Genomic DNA, 16,667 nt, shown 5'->3' with positions numbered 1-16,667 from the left:
TAATCCATAAAATCACCTAAAATTAGAAAAATTGATGAAATCATTGTTTATGTCACGGCAGATACAAAAAAATAACCTAAAAATAGAAAATATGCATGTCATGTTTGCCTCCTATCCTATGTGGAAAGATTGAGGTGAGTCGAACGTTTCTAATCTAATTTTCCTATGGTTTTGAAAAAAAATAAATTTTGGATCATATTTAATTTTTTAGTTATAAATACTGATGTAAAAAATGAGTCAATATAATATGGTTGAAAAATTAACTTCAGTATTATTAAATATAAAATTATAAAGATTGAAAATTTGGTGAAAAAAAAATTGAAAATACTAGCATAAAACAATTATCTTGTAGGTCACATTTTACAAGCTGAAATGCCAATCAAATGTGTGGTAGTAATTTTTTTTTTATTATATATCGGATGAGATTTTACATTCTTAATTTTTGATATCACCATCAGATCAATGTTTAAAATATAATTAATATTTATATAATTGTAGATATTATAAAATAATAATATTATAATTTAATATATAGTATTATATTATATTGAAGGTGCCAGCTAAGTTAACTAGTAAGAACTTTGATAATTTATTGTAAGATTAATCTCAATTTCGTCGTTTACCTTTGACAAGAAAAAACAAAAATATAATTATAAGAAAGAAAGATCAAGTAAGAGTAATTTTATCGTTTTATCAATGTGCACCCTTACATTTATTGTACTTTATAAGAAATTAATGGCGAAACGTATTGAGCAAGGAAGAAGCAGGACATATCTGAAATCAGGATCAGCTAAACTAGTGATGATGGCTTCCATTTATCACTAAAGAAGATTGACATTTCTGTCACTCCATTTCTTTCTTTTCCAAGGAAAAAAAAAAAAAACATGTTTCAATTGCCAAGTAAAATTATCTTCAACAATTTGCCTATCTCTTCTGGAAGTTGACGCACTTGATGGAATAGCCAAAGACAAGGAAGAAGACCAACGCAAAACCCAAGTGAGCCAGAGCTACATAACCGAGGAAGCTGTGTTCATAGCCCAGGTTGTCCTCTAAGAATTGCTTAACTGTTAGACTGGATTCTCCAGGGATGCTACATAACCGAGGAAGCTGTGTTCATAACCCAAGTTTTCCTTTTGTCCCAGCTGTGATGCTACAACACCATATATCGTCCACGCTACAGGATCACCCCAGTAGTACCACCTCCGCCAGACTGGAATTGACTGCAAAATGAGCAGCAATCAACATAAGATCAGCACTACAAGTGAAGAAAAGTTGGCCAAGAATCATGCGACTTACAGTCTGTGATCACATACCGGTCGTGGTATCAGGAAGCCTGAGAACAAGTTCCAAAAGGTGTAGAAGAAACTTGATAGGATACTAGCCACTTGGTGATCCGGTGTGAGCGCTACAATCATCATGCCATGTAGAACAAAGTAGGCAAAGCTCATGAAAATGAAGAAGAAAAACCAGAAGAAAGTGGTGGCCTGCCAACTAAAACCAATCATTGAGAAAAGGAGCAGGCTATAAAGAAGTCCCTGCGCCAGAATGTATACCATCTCAATGCTAACCTGAAAATGCAAGAAATATGAGAATTTTGGCTTTAGTTCTAGCAAACACAAATGGTTTAAAATAATTTGAACACAACTGCCATTAAATAACCATTTCACTAGGAGTCTTGTGGCAACATGTGAAGAACTAAATCAGTTGTCATGAATCTGGAGAAAAATGATATTCATGTTGCATGGCTCTATAACAAAATTTTGATTATTTTTTATGATCACTGCACTTCTAAGTTTCTTTCTTAAAGAAACAACTTAGACTAGTTAGAAAGCACCATTTATGAACTTAGTCTGAGACACTTCATCATGAACAAATGGGAATATTGAACTGATTTTCTTAGCTACTTGGCATAATAATTCTTCACTAAAAAGTGCACAGATTATAATCTCAGCGAATAATTTCCATATCATGTGCTGCAGAGTGATTAAATTTGAAACAAATTTCTAAATTAGGCTTAGCTTATTTTCAATAGCCTTATTGTATATTTAGCACATTCAAACCATCCATACAATGTTGGACTCTGCTGATCCAGAGAGTTGGCCATTCAACTAAAAGGAAAAAAACCAAAAAGAAGTCACTCTTTGCCAATTATTAATATTGGCAAATTGACTGGCTAAGAATGGAACGTTGTAAATAGGTCATAGAAATGTGCTAATTCTTTAAACAAATTGATCATGTGCAGGAAAGAAAGAAACCAATATATTTTGCAGCACACCACTTGGAAAATGATGGAAGGGACATGTGAATGCAATACTGCAGCAAAAATGTCTGACTACATTTTAGAAGTTACTACGTTTCATCATTTTGAAGGTTTCATAACGTGCTCTTGGATGGCATGGCTGAATGACTGAGATCATCATTATTTGTTTTTCTGCAAGTTAATCACATATATACAATGTGGTGTGCAATATATTTTACATATGTGAATGTGAGAGGGATGAGCCATGTTTTCTTTTTTCTCTTCTATATATTGTGTCCCTTTTTTAATCTCGACATAAACAACTATAAATGAGAAAAAATAAGATCTGCCCCTTATGGCAAACAACAATATCACAATCACTTTGTTCAGTGACATGAAAGATTTGACTTACTTGAGCCAATGCATAGGCCAGGGCTGAGTACATTCCTGCTGCTCTCTCACGGTAAAAGACTGTTCTCTCAATGCCCACAATAGGCTGCACAGCGATAGCATTGCTGGCTCCAAGGAAGAAAATAGCAGCATATATAGCTCCAAGTATATCAAAAATGTCTTGTTGTTTGCTTCTGTTTATGTAACCAAATGAGTTTGAAATGTGATAAATTGTTTTGACACATTTATAATAAAACTATAAATGTACACATTCTTTATCAGCAAAAGCTGGCCTGCTTTTCAGTGTTTTACAATAAAACTATTTGATTTTTTCCTTAGGGGTAAGTATCCAAAAAATTGTTACTTATCCAGGAAGCCTCTTCCCAAAAATCTGAGAATAAAGGCTTATCATTGTTATCCATCAATTTTCATTGGATTTGCACATGCCAAAATTAGCACATGATCTCATTGGTGGCAGAGATTCACCACTACTAATCAAATTTCTGCCATCAGGACATAACAACTATTTAAGACAATAATTTCGAACTCACATGAAAACAAAAAATTTGATTATTTTTCCCATTTGTAAACACACCAAAAAAAAGTTTTTAGAAGAAGAAAGAGGAAATGGAAGCACTAAGAAAGCATCAGTTCCTAACGTAAGTTTATTTCATAGATATAACAACAATAATAAAGTCGTAAGTTCTAACTATTTAGGGTCGATTACATGGATCTTTTCCTGTTATTGAGATTTATAAAAAGTCATATGTTTAGTTAAGTTCAGAGTACTTATATCTTTATTTATAGTTTCTATTAAGATCTTTTTAGGTATTCTTCTATCTTTTATTGTATCACTAATATTAATCATTTCACTTCTTCTAACTACTGCATCCGGAGGTTTCCTAAGCACATGCTCATACTATCTTAAACGATTTTTTCTCATCTTATTCTCTATCGAAATGATACCTAATTGTTCACGAATAAAAGTATTTCTTTTCCTATCTTTCCTAGTAACTTTACGCATCCATATCAAATTCTCATCTCGGCAACACAAACTTTTCATATATGTTGTTTTCTAACTACCGAACACTCAGATCCATAAAGCATTATCAATATAAAAAGGTGGGGACCTAATGCGAATCTTTGATATTATCCTTGATATAATCATATGCTAATAGGAAACTCACTAGACACACTCCCTACAGTTCTAATACTAGTAGCTACATTATCATACATATCAAAGATGTATATTGGTATATAGAATTTCCTAGGGATACGACCATTTCCTTAACCAAAAAAAAAGAAAAGAAAAGATAAACATTATTCTTCCATATATCTTAAGGAATGCTAGTTAGTTTTAAGCAATACAGACTAATTAATCTATATGCATAGTTTAAATACTATAATAAATTATTGGCATATAGTGTTCAAGACTTACAATACAAGTTTGACTTATTTTGCTAATGTACCTAGCTACATTATCATACATATGAAAGATGTATATTGATATATAGAATTTCCTAGGGACATCACCATTTCCTTAACCAAGAAAAAGAAAAAAAAAGAAAAGATAAACATTATTCTTCCATATATCTTAAGGAATGCTGGCTAGTTTTAAGCAATAGGGACTAATCAATCTATATGCATAGTTTAAATACTATAATAAATTATGGGCATATAGTGTTCAAGACTTACAATACAAGTTTGGCTTAATTTGCTAATGTACCTAAAGTCAAAATGATTGTTTCCAAAATGTCTTCTAGCTTGCAATTAAATCACAAAGATTGAGTAAGGCAGTTTGATTTTATTTAACCAATGCGTTTGAACAACTTCATCAAGAGGGATAGATAAAGGGCTAAATTTGCTGCTAAAAATATGTCAGATCCAAGCCAACCAACAGCACATGCATGTACCGCCATTATTTGTCAAGGCTTGCAGCAGGTTCACATACTGGCAAAGAGGGAGAGGAGGCTTTCAACATGATTTCAATTATGAACAATATTCTATAAACTCAATTCATTTAAAAGCTTGGATATGTAACTGACAACTTGGGTTGCAAGATCTCAACTATTTCAATAATAAATTAGTTTGAATTATTTTCTTGAAGTTTAGAAGTTTCTTTCTGTTATAAACTGATCATTAGTTTACTAAATCATTTAAGCATATAGAAAAAAATTAAACCACTTCTCAATCTATCTTACATAATATTAGATAGGTCAGATGTAAATAACAGCTTAAGAAGATCAGGTTGGGCATACAGGACAAAGGCATGCTGATGACCTTATTACCCAAACATGCATAAGCATATTATAAAGGCATCAGAACTAGTCAGAGAAGATAAGCACCCTTTCATCTAGATGTGGCTCACAACTGAACTGAACTCAAATGGCACCACATGAGGTAGGTGCCAGTGGAAGCCTTTGGAATTTTGAACTAAAATCCTACTGAATTTTGAAGTAAGGGAATTATCAATCACATTTGGTTACTGAGGCAATTGTTTAAGAACAGTATTTCCAGTAAAGAAGGGCATCTACGTAGTTTAAATAGATCAGTAGTCAGGAAGATCATGTATTTAATGGAACTTCATAAATTTAGAAAGAAATTTCTACTTATACTGCTCAAATATACTGTTGACCTTTTATCCCTATGGATTGCATCAAGCAACATGAACATAAATGCCAGAGAAAAGTCAAAAGCTTACATCTCTCCACCTTTTTGCCAAAACATGGTGCCAAAAATAAGGCCTATGACAATCGTCATGAACAAGCGGGTAGCATTGTATTGAGGGTTTCTCCAGTAAGACCAGTACTGTTTCCAAAAGCAAGCTTTGCATTGAGTACTGAAACTCTGGGTATATTTTGTAGGAAAAGATAGATCCTTTGAATCTAATGTAGGAATACTCAATTCTTTGATAAGTTGCTGATTTTTCCTGAATGGCACAAAACGGTGATAAATAACTGATTTGATGTATGTTTGCTAACAAAAACATATGGCATCTACTTACTGATAAAGAGGGGAACGAGCATAAACTTCAGCAAAATCCAGATTCATGCTAGTCTCAACCGAAGGAGAGCTTATTTCCAGCATCCACGTTGCAGGGTTATAACCTTCAGTAATCTTGGGAACCCCTGGAATTGCCTGCAGGAGAATTTTCTCAGTGAGTGATAATTAAATGTGGGTTTTCTTGAAACGAGTCAGATTGCTGATATCTGTGTAAGCCATAGTTGCACCTATAAGACTATGAAATATCACCATAATCTAGAAATGAGAAGGGTGTAAAAGGACAAAAGTCACAAATCTATGTTAATTTTGCCTCATGTCATAAGGTGTTACTGTATCTCGCTTGATATATCAAAAGATTTCAGAGAACTAAGAAAAAAATGCAAACTGAACCTAATGGTAATCCTGCCGGTAAAAGAAAAAACAATGAGATGTAGGACAGAAGACATCTAGGTCTAGTTTAAATTTAGGTCATTTATCCTCTCTAGAACTTCCAAAGTTACTCTAATGCATTGGACTTATTTTTTAGTCAAATAATTAATAGTTTATAAAGGAAGTCATTTTTGTTTATCAGTTTAGGAGTAGATTTTGTTACAAGATAAATGGTCATGTAAGCTTGTGGTTCTGATCTTCCAAATTCTTTCTCTTCTGCTTACCATATCTCTTCCTTCAAATCCTTTTTCTATCTCTTCTTACATTATTTCTGTTGGTAATTTGAGGACATCGCTAACTCAAGGGATATATATATATATACCCATTGCCCTATTTTACAGATAGAATATCATTGGGCCTTCTCTTTGCTTCAAAGGCTATTTCCTTTTGGTCCTGCATTTTGAAATAATAATAATAGTAATAATAATAATAATAATAATAATAATAATGTGGCACCGGGACATAGCAAACCATTAAAAGAGTTGAAGAAATGTGTGCAAAAATATATAAATTCACCAAAAATAAAAGTAGAACAGATATGATATAATGGCAAGATATGCATGATAGAACGAAACGAGGAGGACAAAAACTATTAACCAAATCAAGAAGAAAGAAATATGCTTTTCAAAATGGTGATTTACAAATGTACTATAACACTTGATATAGGAAACAGTTCCATGTTAAGTTGGAACTCCAGCAATAGGAGAGTTTTTTTTCACTAAACTTGTACTTTCAGTCTAAAGAAAAAGCAATAGTTTAAGCATTTATAGGACTTTCTCTACTTCAAAAATTGAACAAAGTAAAATTTTTCCCAGAAGAAGTCTGAAAGAGCATAGTCATAAAAAAAAAAAGAAGAAAATTGGACATTTGGACCAGAACATACATAACAATGAATGCAGGCAAAGTAAAAAAATTTCCTTCCCAGAACTTCACAGTTGGACCCATGGTAATTCTTGAAGAGAAATATCTAGATTGACAAAGTTGTAGGAAATTTAAGTAACTAGTTCTGCAATCAATCAAGTAAAATGTTTGAGTTTTTTCAATCATTAAATTGTTGATATTCATATCCAAAGGAGCTTTTATATTATACAAAAGGAAACTCACTTCAAAATAATCTATAAGTTTGTGAGAGTGACGACCAAGGGATCCAGCATATATAACTTGGCCTTCCCTCTTCATCAAAAGTAGCTGGAAAGAGAAAAATAAAGTCTCTCAAGAATCAATTTTGTGTTAGGTGCAAAGGGAAGTAGGATCAACTTCTATGTGAAATTAAATTAAAGGAACAAGAACCTCGTCAAAAGCTTCAAAAATATCTATGCTTGGTTGGTGAATTGTACAAACAACAGTTCGTCCTGTGTCCACTGTGTTTCTCACTGTCCGCATAACTATGGCTGCAGCTCTAGCATCAAGACCTGTTGTTGGCTCATCCATGAAGATAATGGATGGATTTGCAACCAGCTCAACGGCAATTGTGAGTCGCTTCCGCTGTTCAGTTGACAAACCGTCCACCCCTGGAAGGCCAACCAAAGCATTTCTCGATATATCAAGTTCAACCAACTCCATAATCTCCTCCACAAACATCTACATCACGGAAACACAGAACTGTTAGTTCTGTTAAACGATGGACCAAAAGAAAAAGGAAAAAGAGCACATGCATGCAGGCACGTCTCCCTTCAAAGCACAAACATATCTATGTGAACATAAGCAAGTAAAAGCTAATCAGTCAACATGTTTCTTGACAGTTATTTTCCTTTGTTAAGGACAGTCATTGATAACCTGACATGAAAGAGGATATGTCAATGTAAGAATTTTGGAAGTGTAAAAAAGACATTTAATTTAGAATTATCTTTAGATTATTCATAGCTCATTTTTCAAGTATGATCCAATACAAGACCCATGATATGATCTTAGTTAAGCAGAAATTTCCTAATCTGACCAAGACCAGACATATTTACATAGTATATATATCCAGATAAAGGAAACCACCTGTTGAGTTTCTACTGTTTCTCAATATCTAATCAATATGAATCTTTATTTTCAGACTTCCTTACACTAATGAAACTAGTGATTCATGATTTTAATACCTACAGAGGCATTGCCATTAATTATTGGATTGACACTTGTAATTCCAGATCATTTGAATGGATTCAATCAGTTCATTTCTTACCATGAGAACAAAATAGTTCGAACATTAAAACAAAAAAATATTGATGGCTTGAAGAAAGTGGTAAAACTTTGTTGGTCATTGCAAATCTACAAACATACATAAAGGATTTTGGTGTCAGAGAGAAAATATAATATTTTAGTCAAAATGGAATCTGTGCAAATTTTAAAACTCATTACCAACTTGTACAAAGAACAGATACATCGAATGTTGTAACAAACCTGTCGTGTTTGCTTGTCTATTTCTGGGGCAAGACGCAGCCAAGCAGAGTAGATGAGTGATTCATAAACAGTCACATGTGGTGAGTGAATATCATTTTGTTCACAGTAACCACTTATTCTAGCAAAGGTCTCTTGCTTTTTAGGATAACCAGAAATACTGATGCTTCCTTCAATATAACCACCAGTTTTTCTTCCTGCCAACACGTCCATCAATGTAGTCTTTCCTGCTCCACTCACTCCAACCAATGCTGTCAGGACTCCTGGCCTAAATGCACCACTTACATTGGTCAGCAATTGGATACGATCTTCCTCAATTCCTTGGCTCTTCATTTCCTGATGCAGAGAGAGGAAAAGTTTATCTTGTTAAATTCTTTAATTTTTTGCTGCTCTGAACAATAATGACTGAAATAGTGCTTCAAGATTAGATGACAACTGTTTATATTTTCGTCTTAGCAGCATTTGTTAACTCATGCATGTGCAATTAGGTAATGTAATGAAGACGTGAAGTGAGATTTCTGATGGTACATTATTAAGAATCAAAAAGGAAGGATTTGAAGAAGACAGAATCTCATACCAAATGAAATTACTGAGAAGTATTTCCAATCATGTACAATTTCATGATAAAGATGGTGAACTGTTTCCTATATTTCTGTGAAACAACTAAGGTAGAAGCATATATTTTCTGAAACTAGATAAAGCTGTTGCCCATGAGAAAGTACATTAAATGCATTATTCAGGATGAACTAAAGAAGTTCAGGTAGCCAATCATCTAAGCAGCCATAGATTCTACGGATAATTTAGCCTATCAATCGTCATGGAAGGATATGCACCAGAATAAATGTCTATAATTCATTCAGCAATGATCCTATTAATTCAATAAGGAAGTACATGATTATATTATTTCTATCAATAAGCAGTTGTTTGTGAACCATTTAAGGTTGTAATGTAAATCAATGGAGAGTGGCCATTGAAAGAAGCATCTTTCATAAAGAAGTTATATGGCGTACAACAACTTGTTTGATCTTTGAAGAACTTAAATAACAATTTGGGATTACTGACTTACTGCTGCCATGTCAACATAGTAGTTCACATGACTGAAAACAAGAGAAAGTGGCTGGAAAGGCAAAACCATTCCCCTCTTAATGGAATGGGCTGAAGAACTAAAATTATCAGAGCTGTTTCTCCTTCCTGCAGCTATGTCAGCATATAAAGAAGTTAGAAACTTTAAAATAATTGAAGCAAAACTGAAAATGAATCATTTATTAAGAATATAATTAGCCTGAAGAGCACTGCTGCTAAATGGATACAAAAACCCGTTAAGAGATTGACAGTCATTAGCTACACTTGACCTGGTTTGTTGGCCATAGCTATTGCTTCCATTTGTCATTAGCTATTGGACTACTTTAATGTCATAAACATTGCAACCCATGATGATGGTATGCGACTTGATTTTTAAAATTTATCTCAGTATATTAGAAATTAAATCATAATGGTTGAGTATCTAATCATCAAAGGCTCTCATACTTCGATTCTAGAATTAAGAATACAATAAGCATCAATGTTAAACTAAAAGAGACAACTGTTAGATCAGCGAACCTGTTATATCAAGTGTAGCAGACCCCATTCTGCGTTCTATCAATTCAAACCTCTCACTTCTGTCTGATAATAAGTTATTCTTTTTCTTACTTTCTAATTCCTCGTCATCAATAATATCTTTAGAACTTCCAATAGCTACAATGAAGAAAATTTAGTGTATGTGAGAGTTATACTCGAGCAATGAAATAAAAGAGCTGAAAAATTAATGGAGAACTAAAACTTACGGTTCAAGTAAGTAAGTGAAAGGATAAACAATATATTGAACAGAATAGCAAACCCTATGAGGGCCCCAACAGAAATCCAATACCAATAGCCATTTACAAACATTCCCCTTGATTTTAGAATAGCTGTTCCTACAGTTGCTTCATGTATGTTTGTGTCATTGTTTGGCTGAAACAGAGATAAAGAAAGCATTTACTGAATTTGGAAGTTCATTTATTAATGATCATGCATTCATAATTACCAAAATCTGGATATGTCAGTGTTTCCCTTTGATAAACTTTACATGCATAACTATTAGTACATAGCACTCAGAAAAAAGTTACACGAATAAAATCTTACAGCGCCCCATCTCGGATCAAGGAACTCATTGATAGCTAGAGCATTTTGCCCGTACATCAATGGGGAACTCCAGTAGCCCCATATCCACCAGGGTTTGATGTCATCTGCTCACACATTTAAAGGACAGAGCTGAGTTATGATCCCACAAGAAACTAAAGACTAGAGAAGGATATTAACAACAATTAAATAGCAGATTCCAACTTGAGTATTGAAACATCAGTTACTAATTAATATACTAAAGGTTCTCATGTATCTATACCAAGGTATGCAATTTCGTACCGTACTGAAGTTTCGACATTCGCTCAGTACGGTACGAAACTGTATACCGAGTGGTATACCGTTCGGTATATATATATACATATATATATATATATATATATATATATATACATACATATATATATATAATATTATAAGGGCGACATCGCTGAGTTTATATATATATATATATATATATATATATATATATATATATATATTATTATTATTATTATTTTTTTTTCGTTCTGCCCGGTAACGGGCGGTCCGTATACCGGTAAGCTGACGGACCGGTACGTACAGCCCGTACCGGACGATATTATTTTAAATTGCGTACCTTGATCTATACATTTATTTATAAGAGATCAAGTACAAGGAGACAATCAAATATTTATCTGTCAGAAGATTGCTAACCTTTAGAGATGACAAAACCTCCTAGCACAAAAACAATAAGCAAAGCGAAAGTTCCGAATGTATTAGCTATAACCATAGTTCTTGCAGCTGCAGCAATGAAACGGAAAAGAGAGAGAGCCATTTGATGTACAAGGAAAAGTGCCAAAAACTGACGGAAGAACCTGCCAAATTAGGAAATTTTGATACGGTAAATTTTCATTTTCCATATATATATGTAATTGGAAAAGAATTGAAGAACATGGAACTTCATCTCATCCAGTACCAAAGTGTTGTAAGTGCTTTAGTAGGGATAATAGCAAATTTTGTAGTACTTACCGCCCTACAGCAGGAGCAAAACCAGTCACATAATATGTAAAAATAGTCCATATTCCAGATTCCAACAAGGAAAGAGGTACTTTCAGGAGCCAATATGACAAGCCAAAAGCCCAAGGAGGGTAAAACAAGAAATCTCTCTACTTATAAAACACTGGCAGCCTGTAAACAGTCATTGATAGTTCTGCCATTCCATTAAACATAGCATTAATTAAACTGTAAAAGAGTGCACCATTGAACTTGTTACCATCAGGAATTGTCTGGTGGGGCATTTTAGTTCTCAGAAACACGGTCATGGCCATCAATGAGAGTATGGTAATTTGGGAAGTCTTAAAAACATAGACAAATGAATTGCGTTTCATCAGCAACCACTCCCTTGATAAACATGCCTCAAGGAGCTCCCAGCTAGAAATGCCATATTTCCCTGTTGTGAGTGCAGCAGGATGAGTTCTAGATTTATCATAAGGAACACTTAGGTCCTCTGAAAGCTGTTGCCCAAGACGAAATGACTTGAAAAGATGCACAAACTTGGAGACTGAAATATATTGGTAAGGTTGGTCCTTGTTACACCAGTACTGTTCTTGATCTTTTTTTGAAGTTACCTCTTGAAGAAAGTCTGCAACTCCTTTCCTTTCAGGACATCTAAAACCCACAGACTCAAAGAACTCAAGGACATTCTCTTGAGGACCATGATAGACTATTTGCCCCTCAGACAGTAGAATAACATCATCAAAAAGTGCAAATGTCTCAGCTGCAGGTTGAAGAAGAGACATGAGCACTGTTCCATCCATGACATGAACCATCTGTCTGATGAACCTGACTATCTGGAATGTGGTGGAACTGTCAAGTCCAGTAGATATTTCATCCATGAGGAGTGCTCTTGCAGGTCCAGTCAGCATCTCTCCTGCAACCAGAGAACCAATAGCCTAATTCTTCTCTACATGCAATTATAAAGGACAACAAGATAAAAGTCAAAACAGACCAAAAATATTTACCGGCTTATTTCCAAAGTAAGGAAAGAATTATTCAATAAATCTTGAGACATTATTATTATAAATTTTGAAGATAAAACAATTTTATAAGCTAGAAAGAAAGCAAACTAAACATGAGGGCAGAAACCCCAATACCCAGACTAAAATAAATGATTTTTATGCTTATCAACATGCTCAACCCCACAATCTTGGAGATATGGTTGACGGGATAGTTACATACTATATCTTACTGAAAGAAAAAGAACAAAAACAAAAACAAAATAAAACATTGTTCTTCAATGTGGTGCTTGAGTTGTAGATGCAAACAGGAGCTTCCCCTAATATTTTTTTCTTATTCTGTGACCACTAGCACAGGTTTTTCTGTTCTGATCGTAATTTGCATGGAACATATAGTTTCTGGGAAATGGCAGTAGCAGAATTCTTGAAACCCTGCAAATTTGATGCCAAAATATATTTTATTGGCTTATAGTTGTATAAATTGTTCAATAAATAAAATGCAATGAACAACCCTGGAGCTAAATGGATTTTGTTGATAGGAAATTGAGGATTTTGTGGTACTTATATGTATGTCCAAGAAGTATCTAAGAAAGTGAAAATTAATTGCTTTATTTAAAGACAAAAGGATGCCAAAGCGTTTCAGGTAAAAAAGGTTAGTGAATGAAAGTGAAAGTTTGCATATGACACTTGATTGCAGTCCTGTTCCTATAGCAATGGACAATCATTGCAGCATACCTGTTGTCACCCGCTTCTTCTGTCCTCCAGAGATGCCTCGTCTCATCCCATCACCAACAAGGACATCTGCACATATATATTTCAGACCAAGTACCTGTTTGGAAGAATATCAGGAATTAGCATTGCCAGTAGCAGCTTGACAAAAACTGAATTTGCTCAATGAAGATGTAGGCATGAACCTTAAGGATGTAATCTGTTGCTACACTCGCTTTCTGCCCTTTCATTGCAGTAGCCTTCATGAATGCATCAATCTCAGGATCTGGTTTAATTCCTGCATCTCTTTCTCGTCTTGACAATTCTGACAGCATCTCATACCTTGTTCCCACACCCATGCATTGTCCTGAGAAATCCAAGGTTTCTCGAACTGTCATCTGACCATTATGTAGGTCTAACTGACTAATGTATGCACAGGTTCGCTGGGGAACAAAGTCCGAAAGTTCATGACCACAATACATGATCTTACCGGATTCCTGCTAGCAAAGCAAAGATATCAAATGCACATTCCTATAGATCATATAAAGCTGTCCATGCATGTTTATCAAACATTGTAAGAGAACTGCATGTTCATGCATGCTGCAAAAAATTGAGGAAGCGCACCCTTAGATTTTTATCAAGTTTCCCAGCCAGGGCAAGCAAGAGTGTTGTTTTCCCTGAGGCTGGAGGTCCAAGAAGCAATGTCATCCTGAGAGTGGATTAGATTTAAAACAACTGAGATTCTTGTTTTACACTCAGTCCATAGAGCCCTATAAGTCTAGAAACCCAATTTTCACCTCAATGAAACAACATTGCATGGCATGATTTGATGTATGATTATTTGGACTCTAATTCTTGCAGGAAAACAATTAGAAATTTGCTGTCATTCTTTTTAACTCTTGGTAAGTGAAGTTTGGTTCAAATTTAGTATTGGGCTCACTCCCAATAATTGAAGTTTTGGATTTCCATTTTTCTTTGTCTTTTTATTTTATTTTTGGTTTATATATATATATATATATATATATATATATATATATATATATATATATATATATATATATATAGATAGATAGATAGATAGATAGATAGATAGATAGATAGATAGATAGATAGATAGATAGATAGATAGATAGATAGATAGATAGAGAGAGAGAGAGAGAGAGAGAGAGAGAGAGAGAGAGAGATCTTGGGAGAATTGGTCACCCAACTAAACTTATAAGATGATTTAGAGCAGGTAATGAGGATGAATCTTGGCTTGCTCAACCATTGTTTTTCTCATATTTATATGTAGGCCTTAATCCTTTTATCAGGTTTGTACCGTCAAGGGACATGTTAAAGCTAAAATACATTACCAGGTCCTTTCTCGTTAGTTTAAGCATTTAGGAAACCACATATATAGTCCTTATTCTTTATCTGAAAGTGAATGCTAAGATAGTACCAATATTATGTTTCCAAAGCTACAAGAACATACAAACATGCTACATCTCTTGAAAAGCTCTAGAATTTGTTTCAACCAATTTTCCTAAGATTTTAAAACCAAAACAGGCAGGAATTTGATGTCTGCATATTTTCATTACTTTACTGAAAAAAATAAAGATATGGATCGTAATTTTTTTTCTTAAGCAATTAATCATTAAACGTATCGCAGGCAAAATATTCCAGAAAAATTGTTCGCATACCTTGTTGGCTTCAGGATTCCACTGACATCATTAAGAATCTTTTTTGTCCTTCTCTTAGATGGAGAAAGTTGTAGAAGACCAACAATGCCCTGAATGTCCACATCAGGAAGCAGAAAAGAAACATCATATGGACCCAAAAGATTTTATGATTAATTGTTTGAGAAAAAGACAAAATCGATTCCTGAATTTCCCCTAGCATAATTTCTGGAAGAAGTGAAACCAGATAAATGTTCAGGAAAAAAAAAATCTGTATCTCCTCTAAAGCAGCATACTTGGTTATTATGTTAAATTGATGGACAAAAACTAGATTTTCCAAAGTAGAAGATAATGGTAAAGGTTATGACATATAAAACGTTTTGGTCATGGAGCTTAAAATGTTAATTGCAAGTACCTAAAACACCAAAACCAGGTCACAAAATCCACTCCTGGCCAAGACTTGAAATCATAAAATATGAACTGATGATTGTGTTTGTTCTAGCAACAGAAGTCCTGAACTAGGAATTATAATCCCCTATAGAGAAAACCAACAGAGATGAAATACAAATAAGTGAATGATAAGATGTTTCTTTTACCTCTCTCTTTCTCCAATTTTTTCTTTCTTCTCACTTCTGTTTTAGTTTATTTTATCGTTTCTTCTAGTCCGTCTTTCTTTACTACTTGTTCCTTTTGTTGTTTGTTCTGAACTAAATCTCTGGGGAGTTTTTCTCTGCCTTGTCCAGTTCAGATCGGGAGAGAAACTTTATTACCTCTAGTTCTCATTCAGATCTCACAAACAGTAAATGGAATCTTAGTACCTCTAATACGTTTAGAGTGGCATTCCACAGGGTAGGATGTGCTCTGCTACCGACATAAACTTCTGCCTCCACTGATATATTCTCGTATCGGACCTCAATCTTCGGAAGCTCCAGTCCCACCCTGTTCCATGCTCATATATGTCAAACCAACCATGAAAAGACCTCCAACCTAAAGGCTGCATGATTCAAGAACGAGATGAATTTTTGAAACACATCCCGTCCAAAACTAGTCATAGATATCATGAAATTGGTCAAATTAAATTGCACAATGTTGCCGATTCTTGAACAAAATCTCGAATTCAAGAAAAAGAGAACCCGTGCGGGGGAAGAAATGAACCGGTCCGTTCGGTCTCTGAGGCGCTTGAGGAAGCGCTCGTTGTCCTCCTCCACCACCCGGAAGATGCGATCGAGAAGGAGCTTCCGGTCCTGGCGACGAAGCCGGTGGATGTCGACCTCGCTGCAGAGGGCGCCTCCGCCGTCAACCGTCTGTCGGATGATCCCCTTTCGCATGCGGTCGTACGTCGGCAGCTTCTCCAGCGCCGCCCACATGAGGCTCTCCCTCTCGTCCCCTTCTTCAGCGGCAATGCTCCTTTGCCGGAGCACGTCCACCGGGTCCTGGTAGCCGCCGGCCCAGTTCCGCCGGCTGCTGCTGCTGTTCTTCCGAGTCAGCTCGCTCGCCATGGATACCGGCCGCCGGAACTCCTCCCTCTTTCTCGTTGGTGTCCGCTACTTGCTATCTTTCTCTATACGCTTATATATAGAGCATCGACTACATCGGAATCGGCGAAGTGAGCGGCAATATACTTGAGGGATGGAGGAAGGCGGGGTGAGAGGGAGCCTTAAAACGGGTGTCTTGCGGTTGGCTTTGGTGGCGTGTGAGGTAATCAGTTAATTAGTATAAATATTATTA

The 16,667-nt window shown here is 35.0% G+C and overlaps 1 pseudogene; it reads right to left on the bottom strand.

Moving 5' to 3' along the window:
- Nucleotides 1-878: 878 nt before the first annotated feature.
- Nucleotides 879-16,465, bottom strand: LOC104000519 (pleiotropic drug resistance protein 2-like; annotated as a pseudogene).
- Between the last annotated feature and the right edge of the window lie 202 nt (nucleotides 16,466-16,667).

The sequence above is a fragment of the Musa acuminata genome, chromosome BXJ3-2, assembly GCF_036884655.1.
Source record: "Musa acuminata AAA Group cultivar baxijiao chromosome BXJ3-2, Cavendish_Baxijiao_AAA, whole genome shotgun sequence".
NCBI classification, from domain to species: Eukaryota; Viridiplantae; Streptophyta; class Magnoliopsida; order Zingiberales; family Musaceae; genus Musa; species Musa acuminata.
The sequence above is the reverse complement of the archived record's forward strand: the minus strand, read 5'-3'. Positions and strand labels throughout refer to the sequence as shown.